The sequence below is a fragment of the Dicentrarchus labrax genome, unplaced genomic scaffold (assembly GCF_905237075.1).
Source record: "Dicentrarchus labrax unplaced genomic scaffold, dlabrax2021, whole genome shotgun sequence".
Classification (NCBI taxonomy): domain Eukaryota; kingdom Metazoa; phylum Chordata; class Actinopteri; family Moronidae; genus Dicentrarchus; species Dicentrarchus labrax.
Genome location: NW_026136716.1, coordinates 6,209,546 through 6,223,414, shown reverse-complemented (window position 1 = coordinate 6,223,414; position 13,869 = coordinate 6,209,546).

Genomic DNA, 13,869 nt, shown 5'->3' with positions numbered 1-13,869 from the left:
GTGTAGCTAGGAATTCTGGGGACCGATTTAATATTTTTGGGGTCCCTTCCAACTGCGAGCCCCTTGAATCCACCACCTAGGAATCACAGTGCATATTTATCTCAGAAGTCTAAGCGAACATGCAAAGTAAGAAAAATGTTGCCCCATGTGAACAACAGAGCTCACGCCAAGAACATTTTCGCAACTTCTCGTACTTTTTTTTTTGTTTATGTTGTTGATAAGTATGGTCCAAGTCAGATTCACTAAACTATTTTAACTGCACAAACTTGTCATAAATCACTGATGAATAAGCATGTTTGTTAGCATCGCCCCTAAAATTGCCCTACAAGGCTACTTGTTCAGCTCCAGGTGTGCAAGCTTCATTCGCAAATGTAAACCAAAGACCAAGACTTTTGGTCACAAGGTGACATTGACTCGTTGTTTACATTGTACACCATTTAGTTCAATACATAGTCACTGAAGAAGGAAATGGTCAGTTACTACAGCATCCTTTCCAAATTGTGACACATTAAAGAGTTAAAATTCAGAAATAAGACTCCAAATGAAAGCTAATGTTGTTCCTTGTTTGCTGGATGAGTAAATAAGTGACTGCTTGCAAACACATTACCATATAAACTTTGTGTGATAATCAGGGTTGTGTTTACAACTTGTTTTGCTGCCCTCTAGTGGCCAACCAAAATGCAGGTTTAAACATTAGAGCACATTTTACATATTTTAGATTTGTAGAATTCTTAAAATGTAGTTCCAAGCTACATCGTCTTAAAGGTCCAGTGTGTAACATTTAGGAGGATCTGTGGGCAAAAATTGAATCAAATATTCATAGGTATGTTTTTAATTTGTGTATAATCACCTGAAAATGAAAACTTTCATTCCCCTTGAATGATTCATTTTTGGCTTCAGAGGTCTTCTTCCAACGAACAAACCAAACGCTGGCTCTAGATAGGGCCTTTTTTGTGTTTTTTGAGAGTTTTGGAACGGGTGGGTGAGGCGAGGGTGGTGCAACTACACTGCTAGATGCGACTAAATTTTACACACTGGTCCTTTAAAATTCGCCATCTCAGAAGAATCTTGGAAAGATTGCCAGTCCATAATGGAGCTAACGTACAGAAAAACAAACTATAATTCTCAGACATTAATGCTCCAGTTCATATGTCACCATTTTAGCCTTCATTGTCTGTGTGACATTGGATGGAAGCTCCCTGAGAAAATGTTGAACTACACAGATCATGAACAACAAGTAACTAGTTAAGAGAAAGGGAATAATACTTTTTGATATCGATCACAGCATAACGACATCTGACTCTATCTAAAATAATTTATTAACACAACTTAAAATGGTCAATGTTCACTAGTCCTCTCATGAGCCAAACTTGGATTGGTAGAGGCAGTGATTATCACCTCACATGGAGTCAAAGTAAGAGCTCTCAGCCTTGCAAGCACCCCTGTTGGGAGCGAATGAAGTGATGAATTAAAACTGACAAAACACTGATCCACCTAGCCAAGGAAAGAGAAATGAAACTGAATATTGATTTCTATGGGGTCCTTAGGTGGGAGTATTATGGCGAGTAATGTCGATGTGTGCTGGGAGTGGATCTATTAAGTTGATCGAGATGGGACAACCCAAACAAACACCTCTTTGTGAGCCAGAAAAATCCCTCCAAATTTAGTCAGAATCACTTGTTGATGTCTGAGCTAACAACACATTTGATTGTTGGGTTGGCTTCAATCCGCAGTGCTCTCTCCAAGTAACATTTCAGGACAGCAGCTCAGTTTTTTGGCCCATGACTCGACCCATATTGCTGTGCTCCTGACGGACATGTGTCAAAAGGGCTCCATGGCTGTAATTCCCCATAGTCGCCCGACAGACTGATGCAATGAAGGTAACAGCGGCAGATAAGGGGAAAGTCACAACCTGCCTAACAGCCATCTAGAGGTGAGTTGTTGGCTCGCAGGATGTTGTTACAGTGCAATTTGTGTCGAGTGGAAACTTGGAAATGGTGTGAAAGTGTAGTGAAAGTATAATTATTTCTCAGTGAGGCCTGTCTGAAAAGTCGCAATGGTAGGATGGATTTAGCTTAAATTACACCATCAATCTCTAATCGATGCAATTACTTACCGTCCATTGTTACTTTTAAATTTAGAATATGGATTTTGTCTTATACGTCTGCGTTATTGCTCTAATGTTCTTCCTGTCTCTCCTGTGCTGAAAGGTAAGGATCATTATAGAAGAATATAAGCTGCAAAGTTTTCTTCTTCAGGACAAGTACAAGTGTGAAATCCACATCTGTTCTCTCTGTGACAACTGGCTCCCCGATGGAATGAGAGCAAATTTATGGTTTTAACTGTTTTAACAGCTTGGCTCCTCGAGTCATCGAAATAGCAACGTTCAAGTTCTTTTCTGCCTGGTAATGTGAAATGTCTACCTGCCCTTTAACAGGATGGCGAAGGTGCAAAAGGACCTTGTAATGCAGAATAATCCAACCAATGTATGAAATACTCTTGACATTAACTATTCGGCATTTATAAAAATTAGATTGTTTAAAGAGAGAAGAAGTCCTGCCTTGTGCATCGTCTCCCGCTTTGGTCCTAAACAGAGCTCTAGATTTGAATTTGTTTGTCTGTTTTTAAATTTTTTGTGCATTCTTAAAGAAAACACTCTTTATGCACCAATTGCATTGCAACCTTCATGGTAAATGGTAAATGGGCTGCACTTACATAGCATTCATGCCATCATAGTGATGGTCAAATGACATTAATGTCAGTCTATAAACACAGACAGAGCATGGCCCCTCGCTACGCTTTCAGCATCGTGAGCGTACATCAGCAAAAAACTATAATTTGCATCATTACATTGCTTTTAAAAGGCACATTTTCCACTTGCTTTAAATGAATAATAATCACTGCTGTCAGGGTATGTTCAACTGTATTTCAAGTTCACAGTCCATTTCACAGCAAACATGTTCCTGTTATGGACCCGAAACTTCACTGTTGCAAAGTGTTGCATAATGCAGCTTCCTTTGTGCTGGAAAAAAAAAAAAGACTAAGTGTTTTGCGCCAGTGGAAGAACTTGTGGCCTGTCTTGAAGTCAGTCTGTCAGTGATCGCTCCGTCATCACCGCTGTCACCCGAGCGAGCCTGTTGCCTTAGCAACCAAGTTAAATGGCTGTATTGAAGAGGGGGCCTCGCACTGGAGTAATATGCACAGATAATTCATTGTTGGGGTCTTTGTAGGGCTTAAAGAAATTAAGACGTCAACACCCTGATGAGCAATGAAGACGCATTATTACTTTAAGTTTACATTTCAAAGCTTTAAAGTTTGACGTCTGATTGTAACGCCTACATCGGGAAAAGAGCTGCAATTTTTCAGGCTACGAAGCCACTGTGGCAAAATGCAATGTCTGATGTCAACGCCGTGTGATCCATAGTCTTCCCTTGATTTCATCACATTAGCTCAGAACAAATGAGCATTGCCTGCGTACTCACAATTCTTGTCAACAGTGGTGTATCTCTACGCTTAGTATGACCTCTGCAGAACATCACAACAAATTCTATCTCCATTAATATCTTCCACAGCTAGTCACAGTTGTGCAAAGGAAGTACATTTACTCAAGCACCACACACGTTATATTTCTACTCTCAAAACACATGACCAGCTTATAAAATATGACATTGCTGCTGTAATGACCACTTTTACATTAGATTTTTACATTAAGCAATACAAATGTGCGTATTTGACAACGGGGGAATGAGACCAATAAACCAATAAACTTTATCCAGAACGACTGACCCCACCTTCAAGTAAAATTTGAAGTTGCTTGTACTTTACTTGAGAATTTCCCTTTGCTTTACTCTTCCACTCCACTACATTTCAGAGAGAATTGTTGCACTTTTTACGCCACTACATTTATCTGAAAACTTCAATCTTCAGATGACAACCATTCTGGTGTAATTAGACTTTAAAAAATACATATGAAGAAAAATGTGACAGGTCTTTTACCAATTAGACTGGTCTTTCCATGGAAGTCAATACATACATATAAGTACAATACATATAAGTCAAAGTCAAAATAAAAAATCTCATATCATGGTATTCTGGGACTCGACACACATGCAGTAGTATTAACTTGTAGTATGGCGGAGGGACGGTGAGGCCCACCACTCTTAGTGTCTGTCTTTCAAAATATATTAACAGTTTTCTCAGCTCTACAAATCTCCCCAAGGAAAAAGGCGTGTTTTTATACATTCCTATTAAAGTGAGGAGTGAGCGTATGTATGTTGCATGTCAAGTCATCAGCTCCCTCGATAATATGCACCACTGTGTATTATAGCGTTGCACAGGAGTAAGCTACACACTTCCATGAAACAAATGGAGTTATGCACATCATTGCCTCAAGTGTTTTTTCTCTCAAGTGTAAAGAAAACATTGTGTATTTGGTGAAATTGAGGCGGTGAAAAACAAGTAAAAAAAATGCTTGCCTCAGCAGCTTCTGAAACACAAACCGCACTTTATATTCAACACAAGAAAAGTGGGATTATTATGATTAATGCGGTGCATGAATGTTTTTAAGCAAATGACAGAGAGCAGAGCTACTGGAACATTGTTGATTCAGAAAAATTACACATTCTTAAATTTGTGTGTGTACAGTAAATGGTCCAAAGTGATGTAGACATAGATAAATTGAATGTCTGTCAGCCCATATGGTCGTCCCCTTCAGAGCATGCTCAGACCGCCAACCTCAGCACGTTGTCTTATGGAGTCTGAAATTAAACATTACTAAAGTGCAGTGAGTGTCTGAATTTGCACACTATAGTTTGGGTTAAACTGCAAAACAAAATATCACTGTATGGAAAAGGTAACTACTGACTGGATTATGTTCAATGTGTTACATCCTTATACCGTACAGGATTTTGTCCCACATGTTCCAGAAGGTTACAGTAGTAAAAAAAAACCACTTGCTTAAGGTTAGGGAAAGTTCATGGATTTGTTTAAATATTGTAAAAAGTCAACACATCCTGTCTCATGCTAAAGTAGTTGCTTTAGTTGCCAAGAGCTGATATAGCGAAAATGAATCAAATATTTTTCCAGTGGCAGTGAGCAGTTTGCAATTAAAATAAGTTATTTTGTTTGTCAAAAAATATGCAATAATTTGGTAGTATTGCATTTCCTACAAAACATACGTACTATGTTACATCCAAATTGGATTTAGGAGACAAGGTTGAAACATAACATGACAATAGCATGTTGCATGATCACATAATTCCACAAAGAAAGTGGGGTGGGGGTAATGACTTGTTTAACACTCTACTGGCTCAACTTTTATGTGGCCTTGGAAAGTGTGAGTCGGTCCTATCTTTCGCCTAGAGGTGTGATTGAAAAACCCCTGGACAGCCTCCTGACTCAGCACACAATGAGGACACCAGATAGAAGAATCACCAAACCCCTTGGTAATAAAAATCACATACACACATATTGTCTCCCTGTCTTTGTGAAACACACATTCACACCTGCTGTATCCTTCTGCTGCGCTATACTACAAATCTGCAAAGCGTCGGCTGATATCTTGGAGTTGCCTCGGTTACTTCAACATTTCTATCCTCAGTGGTACCCTGCACACATAAATCAATTACAGATCCCTTGGCTAATTGTGTTTGGACAGTCTGCAAGGTCTGTATGCTACAAACAGATGCTTGAGGTGGCTTTCTCTTGCAACGTGACTAATGAAAATTTCTTTCAGTGTTTGAAGTGCTTTTTGGTTAAAGTTGAAATAGTTATCTTCAAAATCATGTTAAAGTCAAAACAGCAGTTGTGCAACTGAAATTTTTATAAAATGAGGCAGTGTGAAAGACATATTCCCAGTGGATTCACACTTTCTTATCAGATAGGTTTAGGCCTCCAGAGCTTTACACTTTGTTATTTTATTTTGTTGTTTAATATAAAGCATGATTTTGTTTCAACTGAGTTACAGAGAGAGGAAAAGAAAGGTCCTGAAAGCTTTTGATGGCTCTTCAGGAGCTGCAGGCTAATTGCTGTTACGGTATGGAGGGCTGACAGTTTGGTCTAACGTAAGCTAGCCTCAGGCTTTTCTTCCAGTTGATTTTGGGGAGGTGAAACAAAGTCTTACTCAGTTAGATTCAGAGAGCAGTCACTGCAGAAACACCACCAGTTTATCGAGTTGTGTTGTATTATGGGACGGCTCTCTGCCTCCATTGTTATGTCTTTCCTATTGATTTAGCTCCTCTTTTGTGTCCTCTTGTTCGAATAAATATGGTGGCCTCCTCATGACAGACTGTTGAATAAGCAGCTCTTTCACTTAGTTAAAGTATCTTAAAAAGACAATAGCATAGAGTAAGTAGGGGTGGATATCGTTAGGATTTTATTGATACCGTTATTGACACCGACAACTATGTCTTATTGGTCTTATTGATTCTACTCGCCATAATTTAGTGCAAAAAAAATGTACATGACAAGAAAAGATTGAAATTGTTTTACAACTTTTTGCAGAATTAGCAAGTTCAATTGTTCCCCAAGTTATTCCATTTAGCTGAATTTATAATAACTTTAGTTTTACCCTCATTGCTGCTTATGCAATGTTACATACTGATAGTCAGGTTTAGCACCAGTTCTCGAAGGCCATGCCTAACAGTGGGACTCATATGATTGCAGGCAGTGACAGTAAACACTAGCTTTGCTTAAAGTTCGCTAAAAAACATTTATTTTGCAATGTATTTTAGATACAAAGGAATGACTGACAGCCAGGTCAAACTGTACTTGCAAAAGCAAAAAAAGCAAATTAAGCCCACAAAGCATGGCGGTTGGTGGTCCTTTTCCTGCTTTCTTCAAGGTACATTGCAGACGTGTTCGTGTGAGGAAGGTCTTTGGTTGGTTTTAGATAAATAACAGAATAACGGTAATAAAATTTAACTAGTGAGCTGGAATATAATATTCAAAACCAATCAAGGCATTTAATTTCTGATTCTTTTAAAATCTATCAAATGCACTGCGGCAATGTTACAAGAAACTCATTCGAAATTTTAAGTATAAAAGAAAGCTTGGTCAGTTGTATCTCAGCATATGGAATGATCCCTTTTAATTGTTAGAGATGGGAAGATTTTTGAATATTTTAAATTGAACACATTGGTGTCCACTCTCTGGGAAAGCCACCTGTAGAGTATGGATAATTAGTTTTTCTACAGCAGAAAAACCTCCAAACGAAATAAAGAGCTTAATAGGCTACACAGACTTTCAATACTACCTTGAATAATTCTCTCCTCACAATTAGAGCATATCTTCAGAAGCTTGTACATGAGCAAACCACTTTTCCGCTTTCTCATCTCAGAAGACAATATTTGCAGGCACTACTAATTAGTGCTGTACCCTAATAGTTGAGAAAAGAAGAGTCTTACCCCGAAATTGAAATTTACCCTGTTGTGGTTTGGCTCTGTGATCTGCACGTATTCAAATCCAATAGAGCATTTCGGAAGCAGAGCATCTTCAGAGCGTGTTGCCTGCCATACATTGTTTACTTGTGTATTTTATCCTTAAAAATTCAAACCTTGATCTCTCCTTGATAAACGCAGTTTATGAGGTGCATGTAGAGTCCTCATAACTTTAATGGGCAGCTATCGCCTTCTCAAGTCTGCTCAATTGTGACAAGATATTCGACAAAGTTCTGGCAACAGGCCTTGAGAAAGTATGATTTTCTGCAGGGTTACAGCTTTATACAATGACCCGAGTTTTATATAAGCATGGTGAGAGGCAGGGCTGCCCTGTGAGCACTTTACTGTTCACCTTGGCAATAAAACCTTTAGCTCTTGTTATTCATGATAAAGAAGATATTGCACCTCTGTGGGCACAATTTTAAATTAAATATTTATGCAGATGATATCTCTCAGATGATATACCTAGGCAACCCTCCAACATCTCTACCTGCTGTAGTACATGTAGTTGATTCTTTTGGTAGGATAAAACAAGAATTGCCTTTTAAAAAATAGACAGAGCTAAAGGTGGCCATGGAGTTCCTGACGTTTAAAATTATCTCGCATATAATTCAAGGTATGCACTTTCAGCTGGATATGGCTTGAACGTGTAAACCTGTTTGAACATTAAAATTTTTCCAGAGCACCTTTCCGGCCTCACACCAAATCACATGTGGCTTTAGATATGATATCATTAACATTTTCTGTTTTATCACAAACTTTCTCCAAAAAAGATTAAGTAACAAGTTTGCCCTCCCCTCTTGCCCCATTTGGCACAACCAGATGTTTAGGGTAGGTGGCCATGTTTTGTGCAACAGGCAGTGGCAGAGTAACAGCACTAGGATCACAGGACAATAAAATGCTAACTTTTGAACAAATTAGGCAAAAAATGGTCTGACTAATTCTCCTTTTCTTACATATATACAATTATCAACAATGATTAAAAAGAAACTTAGGGTTGGTATCACCCGTCTTTTGCCTAGGACATGATCAATGTATTGTAAAGGTTCCCACCCCCAAAAAGGTACAGTTGCCAACATGTATGGATCATTAGCCTGTGCAACACATCCAGTGCTTACTGCTCCTCCCTATTGTGGGAACAGGATTTAAATACCACTTCAACTAGTTCAGATGGGGAAATTATATGTAAATCGACAATTAAGTCCTCTAAATGTGTAATTTATAAGGTAATTCAGTATAAAATTTTATGCAGAGCTTGTATTACTCTCATTAGACTTTCTAAAACTGAGGATGATTATCCTGACCGTTGTCAGTGTGGTCGTGGGAGCAGGGGTTCTTTGGTACATTTATTGTGGGACTGCTCAGATGTGCCAACTCTTTGTCCAAGTTAATTTCGGTTATGAATGAAATCTTTCATGTGAATATTCTGGTTTGTTCTGTCCTGTAAAGACAGGAAAAGTCCCGTCGTATGTCTGGTCCCGCAGACATACGACCGCGCTTTTCCTGTCTTTTCTAGCTGGTATATGTCATGAGCATAAACAAATATCAATCTCAGTTACTTTTCTACCATGCCAACACATGTAAACAGACCAGCAGATGAATAGCAGCTAGCTTGGTTAGCCAGCTAGTTGTGCCAGAATTAGATTGCAGTTAGCTATAGTTAACAGGGCTGCTCTCAGTGTTTCCTTTCAAGACGACAAGTGCAAAGTTAACATGATTCAGGCCCAAAATGATGTAATTTTCCTTTAATTCCAGTTTCTGATTTATTTTTGCAGTACACCTGGTTTTGAAGACTAACACAATTATGCAGAGTATAAATGTATATAATACAGCATCGTGTCTGCCATACGTTATTAAAGCATGTTGCTGTGGTTTGTTGACGTCTTCGGGACCTCCTTTTTCATGTCTGAGCCTCAGCACACATATATAGATGTTAGTGAATCTATACAATATTTATAGCACTTTGTTTATTAAATATTACGTCTAAAGACCAGTGTAGTAGTCACACAAACATGTTGCTCATGGAGAGACAATAAACATTCTTGATAGCTTCATTTTAGAAAAAAATTGTGTGTTTGAGGCTAATAAACAAGAAATCTAATCCCAGAGCACTGTGAGAAACAAATGCTGCACTACATATTTCTATTTCATATGATCTCCCCAGCAGGTTTCAGGGTTAAGCCCCTGCAGAATTTCAGTTGTATAGCATTGTATAGGCACTGGCCCTAAAAGGGAGATTCTTTTGTTGTGAATGTATTTAGCTGATAGCTGTATTAGATTTGAGAAAACCTAATATTGCACAGCAACAAGTAAGCAAGCTGGAGAAAGTATGACTAACCCATTTGCAGTAACATTATGAAAGGTAGAATTCATCATTCAATACTTCTCAACATTAGAGAATCCAATCTGCAGATGTATTATTAATTTTGTCAAGCGAGGACTTTAAGCACTTGTTATTCTTTGAAAAGTACAAGACAGGTGTCAAAGGATGAAAATCTTATACTGACGGAAAGCCTTTCATTCTCGCACTATTAGGCAGTCCCATTAGACAGCAAAGGGAAGATGATTTGCAGCTTAAGTCAAAAGCATCACTTGAACCCATCAAACATCCATTAAACATCAGTTTTAATCTCAGTCCATTGATCCAGAGTGCCGCAGATCAACAACTGTATCACAGCTATTAAATTAAACAGGTTTCTACTGAATGATACCTGACAGGTCATATGATGAAAATAAATTTTACTTGCACGACAAAAGATAGAAGATAATTCCGCTCAATGTCTGAAGATGAACTAGAACTGACAACTTGAGGAGGATCCTTGTCAGACTGAAATATTGTAAATAAAATGTTCTATTAGCCAATTTTTTAGTACTTTTCCTTCTGATTCTGGCCATTCTGATGCACCTGTCTCTCTCACACAGAATCTTTTTTGCAGGAAAACCATAGGGACATGACACACTGACAGGGTCTACTCTAAGCATTTTTTTTTATGCATAGGTGTGTGGCACCGCAAACTTTGTTCTGACTGCATCCATAAAGTAACTTTTATAGTCTGTCAGTTGCCTCGGTCACACAGGAGCTGTAAAACTCATTTGTTTACACAGTTTATGGGGTAATTTTGTCATTAATTTAACGCTACAATTAGCAGTTTAAGCTGTCTGGATCTTCTCATCAATTATGCAGTGCTTTAAAAATACAGGATATAACTTTTTCCTCAGTGTTTTTTACTGTTATAACCTCCAGCCACTTACATAAAACCAACAAATATTATTTATGTTTTGAGAAGTATTAATTTTTTCCCCCCACACTCTACTGTGGTGTGTTCAAAGACCCCATGTCATGTATTTCTTGCTGACACGGGATATTAGGCAATACAAAACACAATGTAATCTGTAAACGAGATGTTATTTAAAAGTGATCAGTGATATAATGTCTGACTCTGCAGTTTCCCCCAGCTAAACAGAGCTTTTTTTAAAAATATCTTTTAGCTCATTGTGTTGGTTTTACGTCGCAGAAACTTTACCGTTTTAGTTTAGCAACCAGCACCGAACAGCAGATAAACAAACTTACTGACAAGCTGGAGAACATACTGGAGCGTTAAAGCAGCCAAAGAGCTAGACTTTTCCCTCCGGAGATGGTTAAGACCAGAGAAGAGGATGTTTAAATAGGTGACTGTTTTCTAACACATTAGCCATATCAACTTTATAAGGCGATGATACGTCAGTTTTGTGTTAAAAGCATGTTCTGCTGCCCCCATATGGCAAAAAAAAGGAAGATTTATCACTTGATAGGCGGGCAGATGGGTTGTTTGTTAACACCTAGTTGTGCAGGAAGAGGTCACCATTAAAGTTGTTTTTCAAGAACTGACAGTTTTCCTCAAAAGTAAAGTGTATATTGGGTCATAAGGTCGGTAATGATTCAGAATGTCAGCCTACAAGAGATGCTAAACTCAATTCACATTTAATACGTTTGAACCTCCATTGAACCAGAAATTCAATATTAAGATTTGGGGCTCTATTCCTCACGCAGCATGCATGTTCCTGTAAAGCAGCATCTTTTATCAGCACATGCATGGGGCTGGTGAACATCCTTGAAGCGGGAGTGAGTGTGTGGGCAGCTGGGTGGATGTGAGGGGTTAGGTGAGCTTGTGGAAGGGGAGTCTCGCAGAAAGTAATCCCCTAGCGGCACGCCAAGCAAGGCTCTCGTGGTCAGAGGCTTTCGTCAGCCCGCTCATTAAAGCCCCCCTATCTCTTCTTCTCCCTGCTTCAAATTGCCTTCCCAGCCTCATACTGCGCCGGGGCCAGAGGGTCAACAGATTATCTTCTTAATCCCGTTAATCCGTCCTCACATCAGTCCGGGATGATTCTCACCATAATTGTATTCGCTGCCGCCTCAATTAGAAAGAAGCAGGGGTCTGAGGAAATGAGGTGGAATGAGACATCATGACGGATCAGCGGCGAGGACGCACATATGTTTGTGTGCTATGTGTGTGCGGCATTCATGCGTAGAGCGGCGAGTTCAAGGCTGTGGAAAGTGGTCGGGTTTGGTTCATCACTGTGGGTGAAACGGCGACAGTAGTGCAGAGATGTGAAAGGGTGACTGCCTGACCGCTCGGTGCTCCTGCCATCTATGGTGGCTCAAGCTTATAGCATAGTTTAAGGAGCTGAACCATTAAGCGCAGTGACATGGACAGCAACTGTGCATCCGTGTGTGGAGAAAAAGAAAAAAGTCACAGATATGACTGCGCAGACTGTGTCAAGCGTAGAAATAATATGTAAATAACATGAGTTCACAGTGCAGGAGCATCTGTGTGCTTCTCCTATTATCCCTGTCAGTGTGATGAGTCAAAGGTTAACCACTCCTAATGGGTGGACATTATGTTAATTAGACGATCTATTAGCATCCTGTCAGATTAGGCTCAGCAGACACGATGCACGGTCATAGGCCGAGAGGCTGAGAAAATCCAAGTGTGGTTTTAGCCCTTGGAGAACTTTTCATCCCTAATGGTGCCACACTGTGTGGCAAATGTCTTCAAGCTGGGAGTGATGTTGTAGGTAATGGCCAGGAACTAAAGACAGCTAAAGAATGTGGTGCATCAGACTGAAGAGGCATTTAAAGGTTCGATTGTACCTGTCTTTGTTTGATTTAAACAAGAGGAAAATGCAACTTGTTGTGTTTTATATTTGCAATTTTGAGTGCACACTTTCTGATTACAAGCAAACTCATTGGACTGAATTTTAGTAACAGTCCCTTTAACTAAGCTTTATGGATTCATCTATATACCCATCCATTAGCGGGCTAAGGAAAGTGACTCCACATCTCCCTAGCTACTTCCACCAGCTCTTCCTGGGAATCCCAAGGTGCTTGTGGTCTCCTCCCAGTTGGACATACTGTATCTCAGCTGGCTTCCTTCAATGCACATGTCCAAGCTCCTTTCCCTTTACCTAATGATGAGCCCCTTGATGGTCAAAGAAACATTTAAATTGTTTGTATCAAATTATTTTGGTCAGTTCCTAAAGATAATGTTCATAGGTGGTGATCAATGTACACTTAACTCTTTACTGCAGCAGTCCACTACAATGCAGCCATTACTGCCAACACTGCACCAATCTGCCTGTTGATCTTAGGATTCATCTAACTCTAACTCGTGAACAAAATCCCAAGAGACTCCTTCATTAGGTGTAGCAACTCACTCCCAAAGCAAAGGGAACAATCTGTTTTTTTTTATCCAGCAGAGTATCTAGTAGATTTGGCAGTGCTGCTGTTTCAAATTTGGCTGCAAACTGCCCCGGTGCAAAGTCACAGGTCGATTAAGCCAACAGAACTACATCATCTGCTATCCTGACATTACCTAACTGGACACTGCCCTCCCTGCAGCTGCACCTAGAGACTCTGTCCATGAAAATCACAGATAAGGTGACAACAAGACAGCCTTAGAGGAGTCCAACACCCACTCTAAATTGGCATTTGACAAGCATTACAGACTTGCCTGTAATTCTCTTGTTCTACTGTTCAGTATGTATAATCATTGGTCCAGACTTTCATTTGCCCTCAGTTAAATTCCCTGTGAAGCGCTGTTCAGACGTGAGGAACTGCTAGCTATGAAATGTCAACATCCATCTTTTACCCACAACGTGGTGTTCTGTGGGTTATTTCAGTAGACAATAGATGTAAGGTTTGTCCAATACAACCTGTAGGAGTCTATATATTACAGCTCCTACATCTCAGCTCCTGACAAACTGCACCACAGCACAGAAGACTTGGTGGAGGACTGAGACCCGCACTCTCAGGCCTTTCAGTGTAGTTATTTATTTGTTTTGAATGACCTATGCTGCACAAACAAACTGCACTAAAGGAGTAAATGGCCCATACTGTGGGTCTAAAAACCTCTACAAACACGCCTGAAGGTACACAAAGAATATTTTCACTCTG